The sequence below is a fragment of the Neophocaena asiaeorientalis genome, unplaced genomic scaffold, assembly GCF_003031525.2.
Source record: "Neophocaena asiaeorientalis asiaeorientalis breed wild unplaced genomic scaffold, Neophocaena_asiaeorientalis_V1.1 scaffold118, whole genome shotgun sequence".
Lineage (NCBI taxonomy): Eukaryota > Metazoa > Chordata > Mammalia > Artiodactyla > Phocoenidae > Neophocaena > Neophocaena asiaeorientalis.
Window position 1 is genome coordinate 11,776,860 of NW_020175528.1, and position 25,251 is coordinate 11,802,110.

Below are 25,251 nucleotides of genomic sequence, written 5' to 3' on the forward strand. Positions count from 1 at the left end.
TTAAAGGATTTGTTTTGACTTTTCTTGACCTTTCAAAAACACTGAACCTCACTGAAGTGACTAGAAAGTGGCCTTGTGCTATGGCTGGCCTCAGCCCAGCCTCCAGCATACGGCCCTTGCTATGGTTGGTCCCAGCTATGCAGCACTTGGGGTGGACAGTAAATCTGAAGCTACCCTCAGACTGTAGCTGTGTGAGGCCACACCAGGCCACAGCTTACAACTCCAGATTTCTTATGAGTTGGACTCTAGGTTTTCAAAGGGCCCTGTGTGTTCTGAACTCCCGAAGAGCAAAATCTAGATGTGTGCTGGGGCCGACTGGGGCCCGGGGCTGGAGCACTCTCCTTCCTCCAAGCCCTGTAGCCAAACTCCATCAGAGCTGCCACTTGCCCCGGACACCTGGCATCCTCAACTGCCCTGTCCTACCCTTTACCTGTCCTCCACCAGGGGGTTGAGGCAACCAAGGGGGTCAGAGCTACTCCTTTTTGTCTTAGGAAGCAGCCCCCTCGGTTCTCTTCCTATTTTGTCTTAGGAAGCAGCCCCCTCGGTTCTCTTCCTGTTTTGTCTTAGGAAGCAGCCCCCTCGGTTCTCTTCCTTTTTTGTCGTATGAGCTTTTTCTTTATTCATGTGATATTTTTCTTTTGCTAATTAAATGTTGGGGAAAAAAATATATCCTGCCCTTGAGTGTACCATTTTAGGAGAAAAGAGCAGTAGCAGATTAGAACACAGACAAAATCTGTTACTATTAGTGACCTATTTAGGTTTTTCAGAAAAAATGTACTGAAGTAAGTGCGGTCAGTTTCTTTCTCCCTGATTGGGTTTCATAATGACAAGACAGAATTTCTCACAGGTAAAGAATAAACCTGAAGGTTCGTTCATGGTGGTGGGGAGCCACTGGGTTGTCATGTGAATTCTGACTGCTGCTGTCGGTCACAGGTGCCTCTTGGTGGAGCCTGGGCTGTTGAATCCCTGCCCTTGGAATTTAGCAGAGCCTGGTGGCTGCGTTCAACTGCGGCTTCAGGTGGGCTTGTATGATTCCACTGCAAAGGGCACAATTTCACTGGAGGGAAATTTTAACTATTGCAACCACTGCGTGTGCTGAGGTCATGAATTCATCTAGGAAATAAAAAAGCATAGAACACTTCCACAGAAGTGTTCCACATCTGGATGAGTCCTCAGACCTCCAAGTGCCTCGCTTATTAAATCTGTTCTGACACTAGATATACAGTTGCTATAGGGGAATTAAATAATGAAATATACCCCCCAAGCTATAGCTGAAAGGCAATTGCTTGGACCAGGGTAGCTGTGACCGAAATTACCCATGCAGACAGGATCCATTCACAGGAGAACACCGTGTTCACAAGGGGTGTAGAAATAGTGGTGGTGGTGCCTTTCAAGGTCTGGGCCTCAGTGAGCAGTCTGCAGAAGAAGTCCATGCTTGAACTTAAATGTAAAGCAATGCCATGCCAAAGAACCAGAAAGTTAGCCAAGCAGATCTCCAAAATCTATTTAGAACGGCACACAGTACACTAGTCTAGAAGAGAGTATTATAAGCCTCTTGACTAAAGTCTTATGGTGAGAGACCCCTGAAGTCGCATAATATAACAGGACTTTAGGTTTCGGATGAAAGTAGAAGGACATCTGAGGAGCTTGACTTTAGGTTTCGGATGAAAGCAGAAAGACATCTGAGGAACTAGAAGCCTGCAGCAGAGGCTGAACAAAAGAAGCCTTTGTAATGGACAACTAGCAAATTAACAGTCGAAATCTGGACACGGTGAATGGGGCTTCAGTAACAGGAAGAACGTCAGCACTTGCCCTGCTTTGCCTTGGCACTGGGAGGCACTGCCTCTTCCTTTCACAAATGCAACCAATTCCCAGATGTGGGCCTAGGTGGACTCTGAAGATAGATATAAGTAGTAATATCTGGAGGGTTAAGGAATGAGACAGAGAGAAGGGCACTTTTGACAACCTTGTGCATGTTAGTGGTGGGTACTACCCAGGGCCACCAACAACACAGATGCTGGTCAAACCACAGGAAAAGAGTATAACCTCCTGAAATGATTATTGTTAAGACATGCATTGGAAGCTTCCTTAAACTCATAAAAATCAAAGCTATTCATTAGAAATGGCATTAAAGCACTGGGGGAGGCACTGCAAGTGGTTAAGATCAAGGGCTCTGCAATCAGTCCACCTGGACTCATGTCTCAATTTTTCAGTTCTTTGACCTTGGCAGAGCTACATCACCTCTCTGGGACTCAAGTTTCCACCTTCGTAAGATAGAAAGAGCAATGAGAATATTTACCTTGCAGGGTTGCTGAACGGTTTCCAGACTGAATTACCTGGGGCATCATTAAAAAAGTATTGATGCTTGGTCCCTTCCACCAGACATTCTGATTTAATTGCTATGGAGGCAACTACTGGGTTAATGTATATAAAATGCTTAGAACAGTGCCTGGCATACAGCAAGAAATTAATACATGGTAACTATGACTGCTATTTTATCATTATCCATTTCTCAAATGACTCCACGTAATCTTTAATTTTCATCCTAGTTCCTAGGTTACACATCCCTTTCAAAGCAGTCATGGACATACTCTATTTGTGTCATCTCTAATTCTATCTTTCCTGTTCAGAAGTGAAACTCTATCTTCCCGTTATTTACCACCACAACAGGTCCTGCTCATTGCTGCAAATACAGCAAACATTTCAAAACTAGAATCAAGTGCTTTCTGACTCACTGAACATTTTACATTCACGAGCCAGCACGATATGATCACAGACCGTACTTAACCATGTCAGTCTGAAAGCGACCCTTTAGACGTACCTAAACTCAACTATTTGAATTCCCCCTTTACTTAAGTCATGCTCAAGATCAAATCATAGAATGGATGCCTTAATGATCATGAAAACTGTGTCATTAAACAATACATTTAAAGTGTTTTTATTCTATTTATCAAAATATTTCTAATTACATTTGAGTAGCACTACTATATTTATGATATTTCATCATAGGTTTAGTTTAGATGCTTAAATTAGCACTGACTCAGCTCCATAAACACACATAAGAAGCTAGCCAGAATTGGGAGATTGGGATTGACATATATACACTAATATATATTAAATGGATAACTAATAAGAACTTGCTGTATAAAAAAGTAAATAAAATAAAATTCAAAAACAAACAAAGGAATCTAGCCAGGCACCACGCTGGGCTTGAGATGCAAGGTTGAAAGGCAAGAACCTCACAGGGCAATGACTAAAACAAGACGTATAGGCTACTGCATACACACGGATCTAGTATTTCCTACCTCCCACTCCTGCTCCAAGCCCTTAACTGAACCACAACATACATTAGAATAGGTTAAATGAAAACCGCCCTCTCTTCTCGAATACAATACTATGACTACTCTATTCATTATCCAACTCATTTTATCCTTAAAAAGTAATCTGAGGGGCGGAGGGGAAGATGGCAGAAGAGTAAGACACAGAGACCACCTTCCTCCCCACAGATACACCAGAAATACATCTACACGTGGAGCAACTCCTACAGAACACCTACTGAATGCTGGCAGAAGACCTCAGACCTCCCAAAAGGCAAGAAACTCCCCATGTCACTGGGTAGGGCAAAAGAAAAAAGAATAAACAGAGACAAAAGAATAGGGACGGGACCTGCACCTCTGGGAGGGAGCTGTGAAGGAGGAAAGGTTTCCACACACTAGGAAGCCCCTTCGCAGGCGGAGACAGCGGGTGGCGGAGGGGGAAAGCTTCGGATCCACGGAGGAGAGCACAGCAACAGGGGTGCGGAGGGCAAAGCAGAGAGATTCCCACACAGAGGATCGGTGCCGGCCGGCACTCACCAGCCTGCCTGCTCACCTGCCGGGGCAGGCGGGGCTTCGAGCTGAGGCTCGGGCTTTGGCCGGAGCGCAGGGAGAGGACTGGGGTTGGCGGCGTGAACACAGCCTGCAGGGGGTTAGTGCACCACGGCTAGCCGGGAGGGAGTCCGGGGAAAAGGTCTGGAGCTGCCGAAGAGGCAAGAGACTTTTTCTTACCTCCTTGTTTCCTGGTGCGCGAGGAGAGGGGATTAAGAACGCTGCTTAAAAGAGCTCCAGAGACGGGACGAGCGCGGCTAAAAGCGCGAACCCCAGAGACGGGCGGGAGATGCTATTTAATAACTTTATTATACTTTATTTTACTTTATCTTCCTTCTTTTTTTCCTTCCTCCCCTCCTTCCTTCCTTCCTCACACCGTCCCTCCCTCCCTCCCTCTCTTTCTTTCCTTCTTTCCTTCTTCTTTCTTCCTTCCTTCAGGCCTACCTTTTTTTTCTTTCTTTCTTTCTTTCTTTCTTTCTTTCTTTCTTTCTTTCTTCTACTAATTCTTTCTCTCTACTTTTTCTCCCTTTTATTCTGAGCCGTGTGGATGAAAGGCTCTTGGTGCTGCAGCCAGGAGTCACTGCTGTGCCTCTGAGGTGGGAGAGCCAAGTTCAGGACACTGGTCCACAAGAGACCTCCCAGCTCCACATAGTATCAAACGGCGAAAATCTCCCAGAGATCTCCACCTCAATGCCAGCACTCAATTTCACTCAATGACCAGCAAGCTACAGTGCTGGACACCCTATGCCAAACAACTAGCAACACAGGAACACAACCCCACCCATTAGCAGAGAGGCTGCCTAAAATCATAACAAGTCCACAGACAACCCAAAACACACCACCAGACATAGACCTGCCCACCGGAGAGACAAGATCCAGCCTCATCCACCAGAGCACAGGCACTAGTCCCCTCCACCAGGAAGCCTACACAACGCACTGAACCAACCTTAGCCACTGGGGACAGACACCAAAAACAATGGGAACTACGAACCTGCAGCCTGCAAAAAGGAGACCCCAAACACAGTAAGATAAGCAAAATGAGAAGACAGAAAAACACACAGCAGATGAAGGAGCAAGATAAAAATGCACCAGACCTAACAAATAAAGAGGAAATAGGCAGTCTACCTGAAAAAGAATTCAGAGTAATGATAGTAAAGATGATCCAGGGACGTCCCTGGTGGCGCAGTGGTTGGGAACCCGCCTGCCGATGCAGGGGACACGGGTTTGAGCCCTGGTCCCGGAGGATCCCACATGCCGCGGAGCGGCTGGGCCCGTGTGCCACAACTACTGAGACTGCGGTCTGAGAAGCCCATGCACCGCAACGAAGAGTGGCACCCACTCTCCGCAGCTGGGGAGGGCCCACACGCAGCAATGAGGACCGAACACAGCCAATAAATAAATCAATAATTAAAAAAAAAAAAAAGTGCTTTGGATACGACTGCCTGGAGGGGTGGGATAGAGAGGGTTGGAGGGAGGGAGACGCAAGAGGGAAGAGATATGGGAACATATGTATAACTGATTCACTTTGGTATAAAGCAGAAACTAACACACCTTGTAAAGCAATTATACCCCAATAAAGATGTTAAAAAAAAAGTAATCTGAGTATTGAAAAAATAATTATGAGTAAATATGTTCACTGTAGCATTTTTTCATAATATTAAAAACCAAGAGCAGTCTTTGTGTCAGTACTTAGGAAATGACTAAGTAAAGTATTAGGGAGTGTTTTGTATTTAAAAAGGATTTTTTCAAAAATGATTTGGTCACATAGGAAAGTAACTTTAGTGGTAGGATTATAGGAGTATTATTTTTAAATTTTCTGGGTTTTCAAATTTTCTAAGTGTTTTAGTAAACATTTATTGCTTTTCATTTAAATTGCTTCATATTTTTTCCTTTACTGTTTACGATAAATTCATTTAAATTGTTTCTTAGAGCAGACACCCATTTGAGTTGGTTTGCCAAATTCAGAGTATTAAAATGTGTTATCTAAAACATGCACTTATCTATCACTGTTAGTTGAAAATTGTATAAAATATCTTGCTGAATCAGTGAAATATGTATGTTATTTTAGGGAAGACTCTTAGTATAATCTTGTATAATCTTTGGTCTTAATTCTCCAAGATTATAACTAGTTTCTGGGTGATTATATCATTCGCTATTTACATTTTATTTATGGCACAAATTTCTATTTTAAACCAATCAATCAATTTATTTAGGTGTTTTCCTCACCTTCCCTGCCCTCAGAACACTCTAAATCATCAAAATTGTTTCATATATATTTATTATAATTTAGTGGAAAAGACAAGTAAGTGTGCGGAACATACCTTAGGAAGATTTGCTAGCAAGGTAAGTATATTAAGCTGGGAGATGGGGGCAAAGTACTCTCCAAGGAGGTGACATTGCAGCAGAGACCTGAATGGAGTAAGGCAGCATCCTCTTACCTTGGAGGCATATATCCTTTCCAGCCATCTCTCCTATTGAATGCTGACTCATCCTTTCTGCTTAATTAAATGCCACTTCCTTTAGAAGCATTCTTCTCTTCCTTTCTGACAACATGAAAGACACATTAATTATTTCTTGCTTTACTTTCTCAGGGCTGATTGCTTTTACCTCCACTTCAGTACTTACTCTTCCTGATATTACAGGAAGACTATCACAACTTGGAATCTGCCCAAAGAAAGGCATTTTCTCACCAGGATTAGCCAGTCTTACTCATCTGTGTGTGGCACTCAGTGCCTAGCACTAGTTTTGTATTTAGGAGGTGCTGGTTGAAGGTTTGTTTACTTGAATTTTAATTAAATGTATCTCCTATCCTCACTGAAAATGCAGATCAGGAACATTCTAACTAACTCTGCTTTTCAGGTCATGAAAACAATGCAACCACTGAGTATCTAGAAAGATTGATGGCATTTCAGTGTCTTCCATTGTTTGAAAAATTGTCTGGAGAAATGACCTGGTATTTCCCAGCCCACAGCCCACTCTAAACTCCTTGAACTGTTCCACTAAAGAGAGTAATTTAGAATGTGTTTAATTAAAGCTTTCCTCCCTCCTTGAATACAAAAATGTGATTACCTAACTCATTACCTATGGAGAGGAGACTGTAGGAAGTAATATTCTGGTAGGGTGGGATAGTTTATGAGCATATTCTCATAAGGGATCTTGGTGAAAGAGAGAACATACATTTATAGTCTTTGTACACCCTTTAAAAGATTTCTAACTGAGAGTCTGTTGCCTTGCACGCAGATGCCTTTCCCTATCATCCGCAGAACGGTTTTTATTTATGTATTTGTTTCTTTTCCCAGGCATCTCAAACCTGTGTTAATTAGCAACAACAGGGGCACATAGGAGGAACATAAGCCATTTGCTTGTGAACAAGTTATAAGAATTGCAGTGGAAATTGATTTGTACAGAATATACACCTCCAGCCTGAATACTCTTTAATATATTTATCTTGTTTTAATTAGTTGGCTCTTTTTCTTCCTCCCTCTTCCCTCTACATTATTTCACAAGGCACTGAACTCCGATCACTATTTTTGTTGCTCTCAGCTCCCAGCAGAACCCTCCTTATGAAAAGGTGTAGTGAACAATTATTTCATCTGATGTGACTTAAGAGGGTCTGGGAAGCCGCTTCATTCCCCTACAATTTTCCCACCTTTTCACTTTTAATTACCAACCCCTGAATAAGAGATAAAAATTTTCATTCCATAGTTAATGATGATTTAAATACTTTAAGAGACTTTGTGGGAAAAATGACTTAAATTCCTGTTACTTTCTTTCTTTCCTCTCTCTCTCACGTCCTTTCTTCATCTTTTTTTCCCCTGTTCTTTCTTTGGTAAGAATTTAGAGAATGCTAATCTGTGTCCTGTTCTGTGATAGTCACTGAGGACAATACAATTAATCTGAATCAGTCTCCATGCTCAAAGACCCCAAAGAAGAGTTGGCAGGATATTTGTGCCAACAAAACGCTGCAGTTCAGACTGATGATTGATAAACTAGAGGACTATGCAGACTGCTATGGGAAAGGAGAGGGCAAGGTCACTGATCTCTAAGGAGCAATGGTAGGGAAGGAGCCCAGAAGATGAGTCTATGGAACACTAACTTCCCCAATTTTACGGTTTTCCCACTTTCTAAAAAGTGCCCCTCTCTACAAGCTCTATCATGCTCGTGAGATACAGAAGAATACTACTATTTGCCTTTTGTAATTGCACAATACCCAAACCTTCAGTTTGTTGAGTCCAAAATGCGATCCCCTACGTTTTGGCCCCAGCAAATGATACTGTTCCTTTAACTTGAATCGATTGATGTGTTGGCATAAATGTGGATGGATATCTCTTTAATTCTCTGATTTGCCAATATCAAGTGCATACCCACCACATGCGTGGGTAAACGTTATAATATTTTAAAATACATGTAAGAGAAATTATTTAAATGCTTAACTCTTTGCATTTTTCCAAAACTCTGAAAGGCAGGCTTGATTCTGTCTTATTTCAAATATGAAGGGGTGAAAGAGTAAACTAGCTCTCCACAAAATTCAAACATCAATTCAGTCATTAGTCTCAACAATTTATTTATTCTTCTTTATTTCTCTAATGTTCTTATCTTAGAAAATGGATTGGTTTTGATTTAATCTTATTTTCCTTCTCTGGCTCACCCTCTGTTGGAAGTTCCCATAATCCTAAAATGATGAAAACTCTGGGCAGCCACAGCTTTACCTGTGTCAATCCCCGAATTACAAATAACGTGTCCTCTAATGATTGCAAAACACTTGCACAAATGAATCAATTATTTCGTACTTTAAGTGTTTCTCAAGATGGTAAAGTAACGAAATACAAGGGTTCAACATTTTCAATTAAAAAACCAAATATTTCCCCGATGATTCCTCTAGGTTAAGCATGTGTTCGCACTGAGCACATGGAGACAAACGAGTGAGGCACTATTCCCGCCCTGATGGAGGACTGTTCAGTTGGGGAGAAAGGTACAAAGGCAGTAACATAAGACCTAGGAACATTTAAGGCATAGGGCGATTGGTGGCATCAGGCACAAAATCTAGCTTGGGGTGTTCTGGGAAGTTCTCTCGGGGAGGTGCCAAGAGATGAGCCATTGCATCTAGGCAAAGAGGCCGGAAGAACATCCCAGGCAGAAAAGGCCACCTTAGCTAAGGCACAGAGGAGATAAGACGAGGCATGAGTCGAAAGGCTTCAACAAACCTGAAGTCATTATCACATGAAATGCGAGCAGAGACGATGGGAAAGCTGGAGAGAGAGGCCGGAATGGGGTCACAGCAACCTCAGTAAAGTGTTTCTACTTTCAGAGTGCAGTGATGGACCGATGGAGCATTCTGGTTGCCACTGACAGAAGATTTGAGAAGGCAAAACTAGCAACAGGAAAACCAGCTATTGGCGATGAGACATCACGATGGTGAGAATTAAGATAATGAATGCTTAGGGCCTTCTAGAAAACAGATGCCCAGGTGGATGGGGTCGGGGTGGGAATTGTGTCTGGAGGATTGAGGGTCCCTTCCCTCCAAGCTGGACGTGAGGTTCTGCTCTGCTTCACTTTCCTCCTATAGGGTCTCAGTCCCTTCTGCGCTCTGGACCAGGGGATCCCCAAACTTTACTGCCTCCAAACCGGAGGAGGGAGTCAGGTCAGAGAGAGCAGTGGATAGGGAGCCTGGGAGAGTTAGGGAGCATGGGGTGGGGTCCACAGTGCAAGGAGGCGGTGGCAGGTGGCAGCCACCTGGGCAGTCAGTCCCTGGCAGCGAAGACCACAGAGAGAGCCATGCCCCCAAGGGCAACAGCATTCTCCCCAAAAAGCCTCTTCCATGGGATGGACCAGGCCCCCTTGGCAGGATACTTGGTAGTCAGCTGTGTGGGGTTGCCCAGCATTTCTGGGTATAGGGTGGTCTCTGTGCTCTGCTGGTTGGTGTGCTTCCTCACTAGCTTTGAGAGCTTGGTGTGGATGGTCTTGTTGGAAGATTCCAGCTTCAGGGCTGCCCTCAGGAAGAGGATGGCCTTGCTGTACTCACCTTGCTGGGCTTGCAGAAGAGTGCCTTGATGTCACCTGGCAGGTGCTGGAGCAGGAAGCTGCAGGTGCACAGGACTGCACAGTGGTCCAACTTCGGCTGCAAGGCTGCCAGGTTGTTCAGACACTTCTAGAAATTTCTAAGAAAAAAGGAATTTCCATTAGGAAAATGAGCAATGGACTTATGTAGGTAATTTATAAAAAAAAGGATATTGAATGCAAGTTAAAAACAAAATGAGATACTACTACAAACCCTCCCCAATGGCTAAAATGAGAAAGTCTGACCATATCAGGTGTTGGCAAGGACGTGAAGTAAATGAAACACTCATATACTGCTGGGTAGAATACACATCAGTACAACCACTTTAATAAAAGATTTGGTTACGTATGGAAGTTGAAGACCCATATACCCTATGATCCAGCAAATCCACTCTTAGGTTTATATCGAACAGAAATGTCTGTAAATGCATCACAAGACATAGGAATGCTTTTAGAAGCATTAGAATCAGAAACAGCCTCAAATCAGAAATGACCCAAATATCTGCCAACAACAGATGGGATGAGCAATTGGTGATATATTAGTAAAATGGAGTAACATTGAGCAGTAAAGATAAACAAATCACAGCTACGTGCAACAACATGGATAAAACTCATAGAATGTTGACTGAATGAAGCCAACATAAAAGCCAACATGCACTCTGATCCCATTTACACAAAATTAAAATCCCAGCAACACTGTAGTGTTTAGAGATGTATATTTAGGAGTTAAAATGTAAAGAAAAGCAAGGGTGTGGATTGTAACTGAGAAGGGGCAGCTAGGGTTTTTGTAAACGTGTTGCTCATGTTTTATTTCCTGAGCTGAGTGAGAGTTACGTGAGTGCTCATTTTATTATAAGGCATTAAGCTGTACCCTTGTGTTTTATATGCTTTTTCTGTATATTCATCATATTTTACAATAGAGATAAAAAGCTGAAAAGCAAAAAAGGGACAAAATAAGTACCTTACTTCCCCAGAAAGGAACTTAGGAGGTAAATTTAGAAGAAAACATGAACATCTTTTAACATGGAAGATTCTGCTAGAAAGCTAGGATTTAATTTTTATAGGAAACCAATTTTAAACATACAGGTTTTTGGAATTTTTTTCCTGAAAAATAAAACAAAATAATTTTTTTGAGTTGCAGAATTTTTTCTCTTACCAAAATGTTTCAATAAATAGGAAAAATAAGTGTAGAAAGAAATACTTCACATCTGATTAACTTTAAATTTATAAATAAATAAATGGAGGAAAGTATATTCTTCTTCAGTTTGACTGTTTCCCAAATACCTAATTACTATCACAAGTGAGACAGCAGAAAGAAAACTTAGGAGAACAGGTAGAATGATATAAACCATAGCAACAAACTATTCACCAAAACTATGTTCTCCATATCCATGAAAACTGAGGCCTCAAAATGATTTAGTATTTTCTATGATCCAGAGAGCACGAACCATGCTATTTATGAAAAGTGAGGTAGAAGTTAATTGCAGAGATATGCATCTTATTTTTCTTTTTTAAAAAAATATTAAATACATTTTGGAGGCCAAGCTAAAGGATGTGTATATAAGAATTAGTAATCCAGAGTCATAAATCTATGGCCATGTTACTCCAAAAATTTTCTGTCAAGAGTATAGTCTCAGTAAAAGAAATACCCCAGGTTGTTCAAGCTCACATTTTCTTGGTAAATTAGTTTTTTGTTTAGGTTCAGGGGTATTTTTTTAGGTAGTTTCTTATAAGTTTGTTTCTGTGCACTTTTTTTTTTTCTTTTTAATCAACTGCAGGAAATATGGGCAGAGTGCATTTCCAGCAGATGTCAGTGTTGGTGTTTGATGTGATCTAGGAAGTCCTCCAAACCTGGGGCCTGACCTTGAAGAAGAAGAGAGTACTGTGCAGCTCCTCAGTTCTTGTGAAGAGCCGAAAGGTATTCTGGAGAATTCTGCTCTTTTGTGGGATATTTTGTGGGAAGTATGTTGCTGTAGGTTAGGAAATAGATATTGAATTCAACAGTATTCTTCCATCTCTTTGAGATTTAACCTGTTTTAGTTATACATAAATTATATGTATTTATTCTTTTTCTTGCTCCAAAAAGTATATTCGCTATCTATTCTTCTCTCTGAATTCCTTCCCAGAAGGATGATTTTTTTTTTTTTTGGCTTGAAGAATTTCAATGTGTTTATATTAGAAAAATCTATCTAGCACTTACCAGGTACCAAAGAAATAGAACAGCCTAGCTGTCTTAAAGAAAGTCTTGTAATTATGGGGTTAAGTTCTATCACAAGGTTTGAACAAGCTACTAAGCACAGAAGACAGGGCAACAGATACTACCTGGAGGAAGTCAGGGAGGCTTCACTGAGGAAGGAATTTGGAGCCTTGAAGGATGAACATGAGCCTTCAAGGGAAAGGTTTTCGGAGAATAAATAACATGCAAAACGTTAATGAATGTTGGTCATGCATATGATTTCAATACTAGTGATTTTAGAGCATAGTCTTGATTCTTTGAGGACTATGTGAAGTATATTCAAGTAGTTAAGAATAGTTTGGGGCTAGAGGCCATTTTAATAAGTGATTAAGAACACAAACTTAAGAGTTTAGAGTCTACCTAGATTCAAATCCTTGCTTTTCAATTATTAGATTATAATTTAGGGAAAAATGTTAATATTCTTTTCAATCAGTTTTGTCATCTGAAAATGAGTTAATGATACCGACGCTTCGCTGAATTGTTAAGAATATTTAGTGAAATAAATATAAAGTACATAGTACAGTATGTGGCACATTGTAAGTGCTCAAAATGTTAGCTATGATTAGTAGCTCTTTTATCTCATTAGGAATTTGAGGAAATATACAAGAAAGTTGACACTGAGTAGAGGCACTCAGGCTTTCACTGGGAAAATAAGTGAACCAATCTTTTTTTGTTTGTTTGTTTACCAATAGGTCACCAGTGTTTGATATTTGTGCAGATTAACTTTGTCCTTTAGTATAGAGACCATATCAAAACAGGCATTTCAAGCAGTTGTCTGTTCTGCATGTCTTACTGTGTGGTTTTGGATCATATTTGCATGTTATCAGTGAAGGACCAACTCAGGTTCAAGAGCACACCAAGAGAAAGGCAGACAGAGCAGAATGTGAGGAATCTCTCCAATGCAACAATAGTGCTCATGCAGGGAAAATCAGGGTTGTTGAGGATTTCATCGATATGAGCCTGTAAGGCAACACCCCACTTGAAAAGGCTGATCACCCAGCAGTCTGTTTTCCCTCTTATCTTGTGAAGAAGACCGACTCCTTTCCTAAGTGAGAACAACTAAGAATGAAGTGCGGTTGAAGGACAGAACAGGAATCAGACCCTTAGCTCCCAAGTTGATTGACTCGGGGGCCTTCCTCACTGTGAGGAAGGTAAATGATGGGCTTATTAAAGTTGGGTTGACTCTGTGATTCATGTTTATATTTATTTCATTATGACTCAGAAAATAAAAGTAAGTGAAAGGGGAAAAACAAGACTTAGAGAAGAAAATCAAATTCCACCCATAAGGATGAACAGAATTCCAGTGAATAAGCAAATATACCTTACATTGATTTTTTCCAGGCAACCAAGGTGAAAAGGTTGACCGAGCTGAATTACACACATGAAAAGAGAAATGCATATAGACAACCTGATTCTAAAGTTTATTTGGAGAGGCAAAAGACCGAGAATAGCCAACACAATATTGAAGAAGAGCACAATGGAAGGACTAATACTACTCGACTTCAAGACTTACTATAAAGCTACAGTAAAAGAATAGACCTGTGGAACAGAATAGAACCCAGAAACAGACCCACATAAATACAGTCACCTGATCGTTGACAAAGAAGCAAAGGCAATACAATGGAGCAAAGATAGCCTCTTCAACAAGTGCTGCTGAAACAACTGGACATCAATATGCAAGAAGATAAAGAAAGAAAAAAAGAATCTAGTCACAGACCTCACAACTTTCACAAAAATTAACTTAAAATGAATCATAGACAACTATAAAATGCAAAAACTATAAACCTCCTAGAAGACAACATAGAAGAAAACCTAGATGACCCAGGGTATGGTGATGCCTTTTTAGATATAACATCAAAGACACAATACATGAAGAAAATAATTGATAAGCTGGACTTCTCTAAAATTAAAAACTTCTGCTTAAGGAAAGGCAATGCCAAGAAATAGAAAAGACAGGCCACAGACTGGAAGAAAATATTTGCAAAAGACACATCTTATAAAGGACTGCTATTCAAACTATACAAAGAATGCTTAAAACTCAACAATGACAAGACAAACGACCCAATTAAAAAATGGGCTAAAGACCTTAACAAATGCCTCACTGAAGAAGATATATAGATAGCAAATAAATATACGAAAAAAGTGTTCCACGTTATATGTCATCAGGGAAATGCAAATTAAGGCAACAGTGAGATAAACTACACACCTATTAGAATGTCCAAAATCCAGAACAATGACAACAACAAATGCTGCTGAGTGTGTGGAGCAATGGGAACTCTCATCCATTGCTGGTGGGAATGCAAAATGGCACAGTCACTTTGGAAGACAGTTTGGTGGTTTCTTACAAAACTAAACCTAGTCTTACCATACTTCTGCCTTTTCCATAATGTCATTCTCTTACCATATGACACACATGGAGACAATAAAAAGATTAGTGGTCGTCAGGGTAGAGGGTGGGAAAGGATGAATAGGCAGAGCACAGAGGATTTTTTAAAGCAGTGAAAATACTCTGTATGATAGCAGAATGATGGATATGTCATTATACATTCGTCCGAACCAAAAGAACATACAACTCTAAGAGTGAAACTCAAGTAAACTATGGACTTTTGGGTGATTATGATGTGTCAATGTAGGTTCATCTTTGGTAACAAATGTACCACTGTGGTGAATAATACTGAAAATGGAGGAAGCTGTGTATGTGTGGCGACAGAGTGTACATGGGAACCTCTGTATACTCCTCTCAATTTTTCTGTGAATCTAAAATTGCTCTTTAAAAAAAGAGAGAGAAACAGAGCAGTGACCTAAAGAAAGCCAAGGTTTTACAGAAGAGAAATTTTGTCAAATGAGATATTGTATAGGGAACAATGAGTTATGTAATTAAAAATATTCCCAGGGACTTCCCTGGTGTCACAGTGGATAAGAATTCGCCTGTCAATGCAGGGGACATGGGTTCGATCTCTGCTTCAGGAAGATCCCACATGCCACGGAGCAACTAAGCCCGTGTGCCACAACTACGGAGCCCGTGTGCCACCACTACTGAAGCCCGAATGCCCAGAACCTGTGCTCTGCAAAACGAGAAGCCACCGCAAGGAGAAGCCCGTGCACTGCAACTGAGAGTAACCCCCGCCTGCCTCAACTAGAGGAAGCCCGCGCTCAGCAGCGAGGACCCAATGCGGCCAAAAATAAATAAAATTAAATCTTAAAAAGAAAAATTCCCAACAATCGTTTCACAGTTTTCCTACCTGTTAGCTTACTTTATGTGTATTTGGATAAGTAAGACGGGTTCTGCAAAGTTTTAAATACACCTTTGAATTCTTTTCTTATGTTCAAATTCTAATTATTAACAATGAGAATACTCTATCCTCTTTACCTCTCGGTTTTTCGGCTATGTACCATCTATCCTCTATATGAGCCTTTCACCATTCACCTTTCACCATTCCTTCACATTCGAAATGAGACTGTGGTTGGAATTTTAGGAGTCTAGTGATTTTCCAAGAGAAAATCATCTTTCCTTTGCCGCGATAAGGTGAAAGAGGTGAACACAAGTAAGTTTCATTGGCCCTGGAAGGATTCAATCAACTCACACTGTTGAGAAGCACTGAAAATTAGCTATATACCTTTTGGTTTAAAATTTGAAATATGAATTAATGATTACTTGGCATACGTAACTTGTTTGGTAGGTGAAATCATTCAACTTGGAGAATATAGAAAAATAATAACAGAAGTTAAATTATTGGGAGCCTCAGTTCTGAAAACTGGTATAATTTGGGGAAGGAAAATATGGGATTTACGTTGCCTTTCCTACCCTTGGCTCTGGGATCAAAGACCTGGGTAAGGATCCTGGCTTCTTTCGCCCAGGTACCACTAACCTTCTTCAAATAGCATATGTGCAAAAATATACCTCTATTTTTCCTACAAATTAACTTTCTTTATTCAAAGCCCTCAAAAAAGAAAGAAAGGAAGGAAGGAAGAAAGAAAGAAAGGAAGGAAGGAAGAAAGAAAGAAAGAAAGAAAGAAAGAAAAAAAAAAGCACTCATTCTGCTTGATGTAAGAAACATAAAACCTACCTAAGTCTAGTCGCTCCCAAAAAACATAGTCAATTTAGTGGTTGAGCTTTCACTGCCCAGTCCACACTGGCATCCCTTTGTGATGACTGCATTCCCAACCAGTGCTGCCTGGCAAGGACAGCTTTGCACACATTTCCTGCTACAGAGCCTCTCATCTTGGCTGAAGGAACCAACTCCATGCTTACATTAATTATTCTCTCTCTCATTCACCTTGGGTATGCTTTCTCTTTTTTTAAATTTTTATTGAAATATAGTTGATTGACAATGTTGTGTTAGTTTCAGGTACGGACACTTTCTCTTGAACACAGGGAAGTCTTGGGTACTCTCGCACACCCCTCTGTGGTGCTCTGAAGCTACGGCTTGTTTCCAACACTCCTCGCAGACTTCTGGATTCTAGCTTTCACACCGTTGGGTGGGAGGACATCAGCAAGGCTGGCAATCACCAGAGTCCATAAGGGACTGCTGAGTCACAGTCCTCCTCAGCTCTTGGATCATCCTCAAGTGGTTCTGAGATGTTCTACAGCTAATCCAAAGTCCACACAGACACATCCTGGGGTGAAGATGGGAAGAAAGGCATAGAGAACCACCAATGTCAAAATACCCTCAATTTCCCTCCTCACTTTATACAAGCTTTATCTGGTCTGGAACAGGATGGAAGCAGGAAAAACTAGCTCTGGCTGATAACTGGTCACTTCCTAAATTAGCCTGTCAAACTTTGATGGTAAGTTGTATCAAAGAGCTAAGGAGCTTCCCTCTTGATCTCTCCTCGATTTCAGACGTCCCTTCATCATATCTCTTAGACCAAAGGAACATCTCAAATTATTATTCCACCGTATTAATTTGTTAAAATTGGCCTAGAAACTGGTGAAGTTGTAAGGATAACCTTACTCACGTTTGCAGCAGCTTTCGTAAGAGGGGAACTTTCTCAAATTCAATTATATTTGGCTTATCTTTTGGGATAAAAGCTTTGTAACTTATATATAACATAAATTCTCTGTAAAATATTTTATTACCTGCAATGAAAAATTCTCAGAACAGGAAGAAGATATATTCTTTTCTTTTTGTGTGTGTGAGAGCTTCTTTGTATTATGTGCATTTGAGCATTAAAAGGAAAGAGAGAATACTGTACGTATAAAGGATATATTTGAGACATGTACAAACCAAAGAGTCTTAAAAGTTGTCTTGCTATCAATAGTTCAGAAAATGTGTACTTTTAGAAGTGAAGGAAAAATATCCTGTAGTTTTAGTATCAGCCGGAAAATGCAATTGTACCATAATGATAATAGGTACTATGTACTAAGTGCCACAGTGAACTAGGCACTGTGCTCTGCTTTTTTCTTAAAATCCTTTTATTATAGTTAATTCTCACAACTAAACTATTGAAGTAGGCATTTTTATGTCCATTTGGGAGGCGAGGAAACTGAGGCACAGAGAGGACAATACATTGCCAAATAGAGCTTTAATAATTAACCAAGAATTCAAAAGAGGTCTTTCTGACTCTGGTGACCTTGAGAAAACCTTGGGATGCTCAAGACAAATACCACTGGTCTTAGTCAATTTCAAATTCTGGTTAGCCAGTTTTATAACTCTTTATTATTTTTTAAATATAAATTTGTTCACAATTATTTAAATCCACAAAAACTCTTATAGAAATTATGCAGCTGGTTTATCCAGTCAGCATTAGTTTGGGTTAAAGGACATAACAGGATGTAAAATCTGTTTTAATATCATTTTCTCTTTTTCAGGGAAAGAGCAAGTAAAATGCTTAATTATAAAGATTCATTGAGGGCTTCCCTGGTGGCGCAGTGGTTGAGAGTCCACCTGCCGATGCAGGGGACACGGGTTCGTGCCCCAGTCTGGGAAGATCCCACATGCCGCGGAGCGGCTGGGCCCGTGAACCACGGCCGCTGAGCCTGCGCGTCCGGAGCCTGTGCTCCGCAACGGGAGAGGCCGCAGCAGTGAGAGGCCCGCGTGCCGCAAAAAAAAAAAAAAAGATTCATTGATTCATTTGGATCCTTGAGAACATTTTGCAATAAACCACTTCTAGTCATTTAATTGTTATCAACTGAAAAAATTACTTACAAAGAATAAGTAATAAAAGAGAAAACAGATCCATCATTAATCACTGACATATACTATTTTAAGCTCAAGGTAACATTTTTGATTTTTATATTTAACATGTGAAACTGATGTTTATAACTTTTTTCCTATAAAATCATTTCCTAATATTTTGGCAAATTTGGGCGAGGCAGGCTCATTTTAACCTTGAATCTTTTCTAGAAGGAACTATGAAGCTTCTTCATCATGCAAAACATTTATTTGCTTCCATAAAAGATGGATAAGCTATTTCTAAAACCGTATGTCCTAAAATTGGGGAAAAATAAACCTTGAAATTTATATTTGAATCATCCAAATTATTTATATTCTAACTAAGACAAAGCTCAAGCCAGTACACTTATCAGCCTGTCCTCTTCAGTAGGAATCTTGTTGGGAGTTAGATTAGGGGAGGAAGCAGCCGTCTGAAACTTCCAGACCTGTCACTCGTGGTAAATGCTCAGCAATGACACCCTTACAAGTGAGGAGCAGAAGCTTAATGTTTACAGATTAATTCAACTCATAATGCTAAGTTGACACGTACTTAAAGTTATTTACCTCTCAGGTCCACATTTCATTAGGGAAAGTGAGATGTGAATATATGTTGTAGGAATAAACAGAAATGGTTCTGGTTTTTTTTCCCCTGAGAAAAGAAGTTTAGAGGAAAAGAGAATTTGGGTACCTTCTGTTAGAACTCTACTTTATGAATTTTATACAAATGATAACATTTAATTTAGAGAGATCTTTTGTGATTTTCGGCTTCATTTTCTAGAGGAGACTCTCAGAATTTCTGAGTCTCCTGAGTCTAAGACAACTTTGTGTGAAGTTTCCTCATTTAGCATCAAGGAAACAAGATCAGCAGACCATGTGTCAGCATTTGTCTGCATGTGTTGGGGTGTGTGTGTGTGTGTGTGTGTGTGTGTGTGTGTGTGTGTGTGTTTACTAGATTACTTAGATTTATAATCTCATATAATCAAAGGGGGACAGCTTTTTTTTATGTCATAGAGAAAAAATTCACACAGGCACTTCTGCCTTCTTAGAGGTGGGGTGAATTCCCACCAATGGGGGGATAGTAATCTACCAATTACTCTCTTTTCTTGAGAGAAAACTTTTGAAATATCAAACTTTTACAATAGTATGACACAAAGGCAAATGTCTTGTGGAAGTGGGACATTTTTCTTTCAGCTGTTGTTTCAGTCACGTAGAAGGTCTGAATTCTGCATCTTGATCAGCCCAAGTGGAAAGACACCAATAGCCTTGGGAGATAAGATGCAAGTCAGAATCACAAGGGAGCAGGAATTACGAGCCAAGTGTGATCACAGGAACCTAAGTCCTTGCAATGCACAGAAATCTTACGGGAAGATAAGGTAAAGGAGACTGCAGGGGTAGGTAGGTGTACTCAAGTCTGTGCTATGTGTTTATGCACGTGTAATACTGTAGTAAGAGACTGACCCTATTTTTTTTTTTTTTTTTGCGGTACGCGGGCCTCTCACTGCTGTGGCCTCTCCCGCTGCGGAGCACAGGCTCCGGACGCGCAGGCTCAGCGGCCATGGCTCACGGGCCCAGCCGCTCCGCGGCATTTGGGATCTTCCCGGACCGGGGCACGAACCCTTGTCCCCTGCATCGGCAGGCGGACTCTCAACCACTGCGCCACCAGGGAAGCCCTGACCCTATTTTTTGAGGTTGCCCGCTGACAGCTTCTAAGGCTCTCCCCTCTTTTTCCCCCTTTTGCCCCGCAGCTGGGCAAGCCGGCAAGCAAGGCTGGTGCTCCCTCTTGTGGCTCCTGCGGGAAGTTCAAGCCATACACAGGAATTCCCACAGCAGCCCCACCTCCTAACCACCATAAAACTCGCAAGCTAGTCTGCTTTCCCTACACTCCCAAGTGACTTCTGGAACTGCTTGGGAGGCACCCTGCTCTCTCCCCAAAGCCTCATTATTTAACAAGCTTTTTCGATTTTCTTGGTGCTTGTGTGGCATCATCAGTCTCAACATTCAAACCAAATACCGGGTGTAGGTCCCTCTCCCTCTATCAAGTGACCAAAACACATATGAATATACATTTGAGTGTATACATATATTTAGATTTTAGATTTGGATTGAATTTATATGGAGGACATTTTCTTGTAATTCTACTATCAGAAAGAGATCTCAAAACTCATGTGAAAGGAAAGAAGAGATCTGAGTAATCAAAATAACTGTCCCATGTCCATGTTTAAGACACACATTGATGCTGTGCGGTAGAAACTAACACAACATTGTAAAGCAACTATATGCCAATAAAAATTTAAAGAAAAAGACACACATTGAGTAAATAGTAAATAGCCAAGCAACTAAACATCATTTTGGAAATTAAGGAGCTTCTGAGAAAAGAGATAATTACTTTTAAAATAGCACTTAGCACATGAGTATTTCCCTTTAAGTTTCAGTGGGATTTTAAAGCCCTACCCATTGCTACAAAGTGGAGTCTTAGAGGACTGAGGCAGGACTAACGTAAGTTCTTGCACTTGTGGGTCTCTAATCAGCATCGAATTGAGAACAGAAATAGACAGATGAGATAAAATCTAATGTTGATGAAATCTATACACAAAAACTGAGCTTGGCACTATTATAGATGGAAATCCTAAGGGTTACCTCTGTTAACTCTAGTGCAAGGTAGCTAGATTTTATGGGCAAAGTATTATGATCAGATGCACTATTACGTATAATCACACGATGGCCAAGAAAATAGGGTTTTGTGGGGTGATAAGTGAGGAAATGCAGGGAAGTCACCTGTTTCATACATGACAGTCAAGAAAGGCACACTTCCCATCATTTTTATGTCATCAGTATCAATGTAGTTTCTCTAGAAAAGATGAAAATTTGAAAGCCTATCCAAAGTGGCTTTTCTGGATCATTCTACTTCTAGAGAAGTCTCTGAGGTTGAGATCCTTGGATAGACAACCCAATTTGGGCTCTCAGAGAAATAACTGTTCCTTCTAAAATATAATAAAATCCTACCAGCTCTCTTAGGAGTTATTAACATTACTTTGCTGTATAAATGTTCAGCAGAAGCAGAAGGAAGAACTGTATTCAGGGAATAATTCTGACAGATTACAGTCTGAGGTCTTGTTAAAGGTTATTAAGTGGGCTTCCCTGGTGGCGCAGTGGTTGAGAGTCCTCCTGCCGATGCAGGGGACACGGGTTCGTGTCCCGGTCCGGGAAGATCCCACATACCACGGAGCGGCTGGGCCCGTGAGCCATGGCCGCTGAGCCTGCGCGTCCGTAGCCTGTGCTCCGCAACGGGAGAGGCCACAACAGTGAGAGGCCCTCGTACCGCAAACAAACAAAGAAAAAGGTTATTAAGGGTTATGTCCTCTAAATGATTTATCCATCACAGTAGAAGCAGAAATACCAAGCAGCCTGAATAAGAATTAGCACTGCCATTTTAATCAAGTGAGCATTGGATTTTTTAAAAGCCCAAACAGACAATAACTACAACAGAGGAGGCACTGCAAAGCATTTTAAAATAATAAAATCATTGTGTCATTCAAAAATCTCAGCCTTAATTATATCTAGTTAACCCACTTAGTCTCTACTACATACCCTAAATATTCTTTCTGCCATCTCTCAGTGAATAAAGGAAATTAAAATCATTCTAGCTACTGAGTGTGGTGCATTTTGAAAATTATACTGTTCTTGAAGGTAACAAATGCAGTAACTTCAGTTATACCAAGAGAAAGATTGTGATTATGTGAGAAGGACCTAATGGCTTACAATGCACCTGCAGCAATCAACAGACTGAAAAAACAGGAGAATAGAAATGTGTTTCATTGGGCCTGTCCTTAAACGAAATCATGAAATCAGGAACAACTGATTATCAAGACCTCTACAAGACAAACTTCTTCTGAAGAGGAAGTGTTAATATCATATAATTGTGCCTGTATCAGTGTTGGATGAAAGAAATAATCCACCATGCATACCTCCTTTGAAGATAATACAGGTAATGAGCAGAGACAAAAATCAAGGCTGTAGCTAATTGTGTTAAGAGGCTGGAGCCAAAACATACAGAAGAGTACTTTTCAAGGAGGTAATTAGGCTTGTGGGAGTCTGAATCCAATCTTGGTAATGGTATGATGTTCTTTCTTCTTTTCCTCAATCAGTTATTTAAGCCTGTTTCAGGAATTTACACTATGAATATAGTCAAGGTACAGAGATTTTGGAGGACATGGAATTGTCCAGAGATGTGCTAAGAGTAATTTAGTCTACACTGGAAAGTTTCCAATGTGTAAAGTACTTGTTAGAAGTTCTAAAATGGCTTATTTTCTTCCAATTAAAGTCTTGGCAAGAATTAACTAGTTTAGCAACTCTCAGGAGTGACAGAGCCTGGAGCAAATCATTTGCAGGCATTTGACACCTACACATCCAAATCAAACCTTGGAAACCAAACACAAAAATAATATCTATTGAGCATCTATCATGTACCAAGCACTCTGTCTGGTCCATTACATATACAGTTCCACTGAATCCAAGGAAAGTTGTATGAAGATAATTTCTAGAGAAGAGGACATCGTGACTCTGGGAGCTTAAACAACTTCCTACGGTCACTCAGGGGGTTAGTGGGAGACTGAGGATTAATGGAAGACCCAGCTCTCACACCATCACTGTGCCTTTTGTCATTTCACATGGATGAAGATGAAAATAGCTCTATAATTCCCGCTCTTCAGTCATGTTGAAAGCTAAACTTTATACCACTTGGGGGGTGTTTTTTGGTCACAAGACTAAAGCTAAAGGTCAGAAATATGATAGTATGAATCAGGTCATTCTCTGACAGCTCCCATGTGACAAGTTGTTTTTATAAACACTTCTTGTGTTTGGTGGCTTGCAGTGGTTAAAGCGAGTGGGGTGCGGGCTCTAGTTTGGGCTTCAGCACTAACAAGCTGTCTGACCTTTGCAATTTACCGTTCTCTCCAATCACCTCTAACCTGGATGGTTCCTACTTCACAGGACTGACAAAAACAATTATATGAGGTAGTGAGTGTAAACTGTCATCTCTACTATGTGCTCAACTTATGTTCAGCAACTAGAAGTAAAAAGCTAGTTTCTATGAGCAAAACAAGTAGGATTGCTGAACAGAAGATTACAAGGGCTTTAAAAAGTTGATCACTTGATTATTCAACAATGATTACAGATATTTCTTCGTTGCTTAAGCACTAGAGAAACTTATAAAGAGCTCATTCCTAAGGACAAAGAATATAAAGAGACAATTTTCAAAAGACAATATAAAAAAAGAATGAAAAACATTTAAACCTAATTAGTGAGGCTTCCGGGAAGATGGCAGAAGAGTAAGACGTGGAGATCACCTTCCTCCCCACACATACACCAGAAATACATCTACATGTGGAACAACTCCTACAGAACACCTACTGAACACTGGCAGAAACCCTCAGACCTCCCCAAAGGCAAGAAACTCCCCACGTACCTGGGTAGGGCAAAAGAAAAAAGAATAAACAGAGACAAAAGAATAGGGACGGGACCTGCACCTCTGGGAGGGAGCTGTGAAGGAGGAAAGGTTCCCACACACTAGGAGGCCCCTTCGCGGGCGGATACTGCGGGTGGCGGAGGGGGGAAGCTTCGGAGCCGCGGAGGAGAGCACAGCAGGAGGGGTGCGGAGGCCAAAGCGGAGAGATTCCCGCACAGAGGATATGTGCCGACCGGCAATCATCAGCCCGAGAGGCTTGTCTGCTCACCCGCCGGGGCGGGCGGGGCTGGGAGCTGAGGCTCGGGCTTCGGTCGGATCACAGGGAGAGGACTGGGGTTGGCGGCGTGAACACAGCCTGAAGGGGGTTAGTGCACCACGGCTAGCCGGGAGGGAGTCCGGGGAAAAGTCTGGACCTACGGAAAAGGCAAGAGACTTTTTCTTACCTCTTTGTTTCCTGGTGCGCGAGGAGAGGGGATTAAGAGCGCTGCTTAAAGGAGCTCCAGAGACGGGCTCGAGGCGGCTAAAAGCGCGAACCCCAGAGACGGGCAAGAGACGCTAAGGCTGCTGCTGCCGCCACCAAGAAGCCTGTGTGTGAGCACAGGTCACTCTCCACACACCACCTCCAGGGAGGCTGTGCAGCCCGCCACTGCCAAGGTCCCCGGATCCAGAGACAACTTCCCCGGGAGAACGCACAGTGCGCCTCAGGGTGGTGCAACGTCATGGCGGCGCAACGTCATGGCGGCCTCTGCCGCTGCAGGCCCGCCCCGCCCTCCGTGCCCCTCCCTCCCCCGGGCCTGAGTGAGCCAGAGGCCCCGGATCACCGGCTCCTTTAACCCAGTCCTGTCTGAGCGAAGAACAGACGCCCTCTGGAGACCTACACCCAGAGGCGGGGCCAAATCCAAAGCTGAGCCCCGGGAGCTGTGCGAACAAAGGAGGGAAAGGGAAATCTCTCCCAGCAGCCTCAGAAGCAGCGGATTAAATCTCCACAATCAACTTGATGTACCCTGCCTCTGTGGAATACCTGAATAAACAACGAATCATCCCAAATTAAGGAGGTGGACTTGAGAGCAAGATTTATTATTTTTTCCCCCTTTCCTTTTTTTGTGAGTGTGTATGTGTATGCTTCTCTGTGAGATTTTGTCTGTATAGCTTTGCTTCCGCCATTTGTCCTAGGGTTCTATGCGTCCGATTTTTGTTATTTTTAAATTTTTTTTCTCTTAATAAACCTAATTAGTGAGATTTTTTATTTTAGTAACTTTATTATATTTTATCTTACTTTATTTTATTTTACTTTATCTCCTTTCTTTTTTTCCTTCCTTCCTTCCTTCCTCCTTCCCTCCCTCCCTCCATTCTTTGTTCTTTCTTTCTTTCTCTGTTTCTACTTCTACTAATTCTTTCTTTCTACTTTTTCTCCCTTTTATTCTGAGCTGTGTGGATGAAAGGCTCTTGGTGCTACAGCCAGGAGTCAGTGCT

At 41.3% G+C, this 25,251-nt stretch overlaps 1 pseudogene; it reads right to left on the bottom strand.

Annotated features, from left to right (window-relative positions):
• Positions 1-9,607: 9,607 nt before the first annotated feature.
• Positions 9,608-25,251, bottom strand: part of LOC112415864 (peptidyl-prolyl cis-trans isomerase FKBP8 pseudogene) — a 30,760-nt pseudogene continuing 15,116 nt past the window's right edge.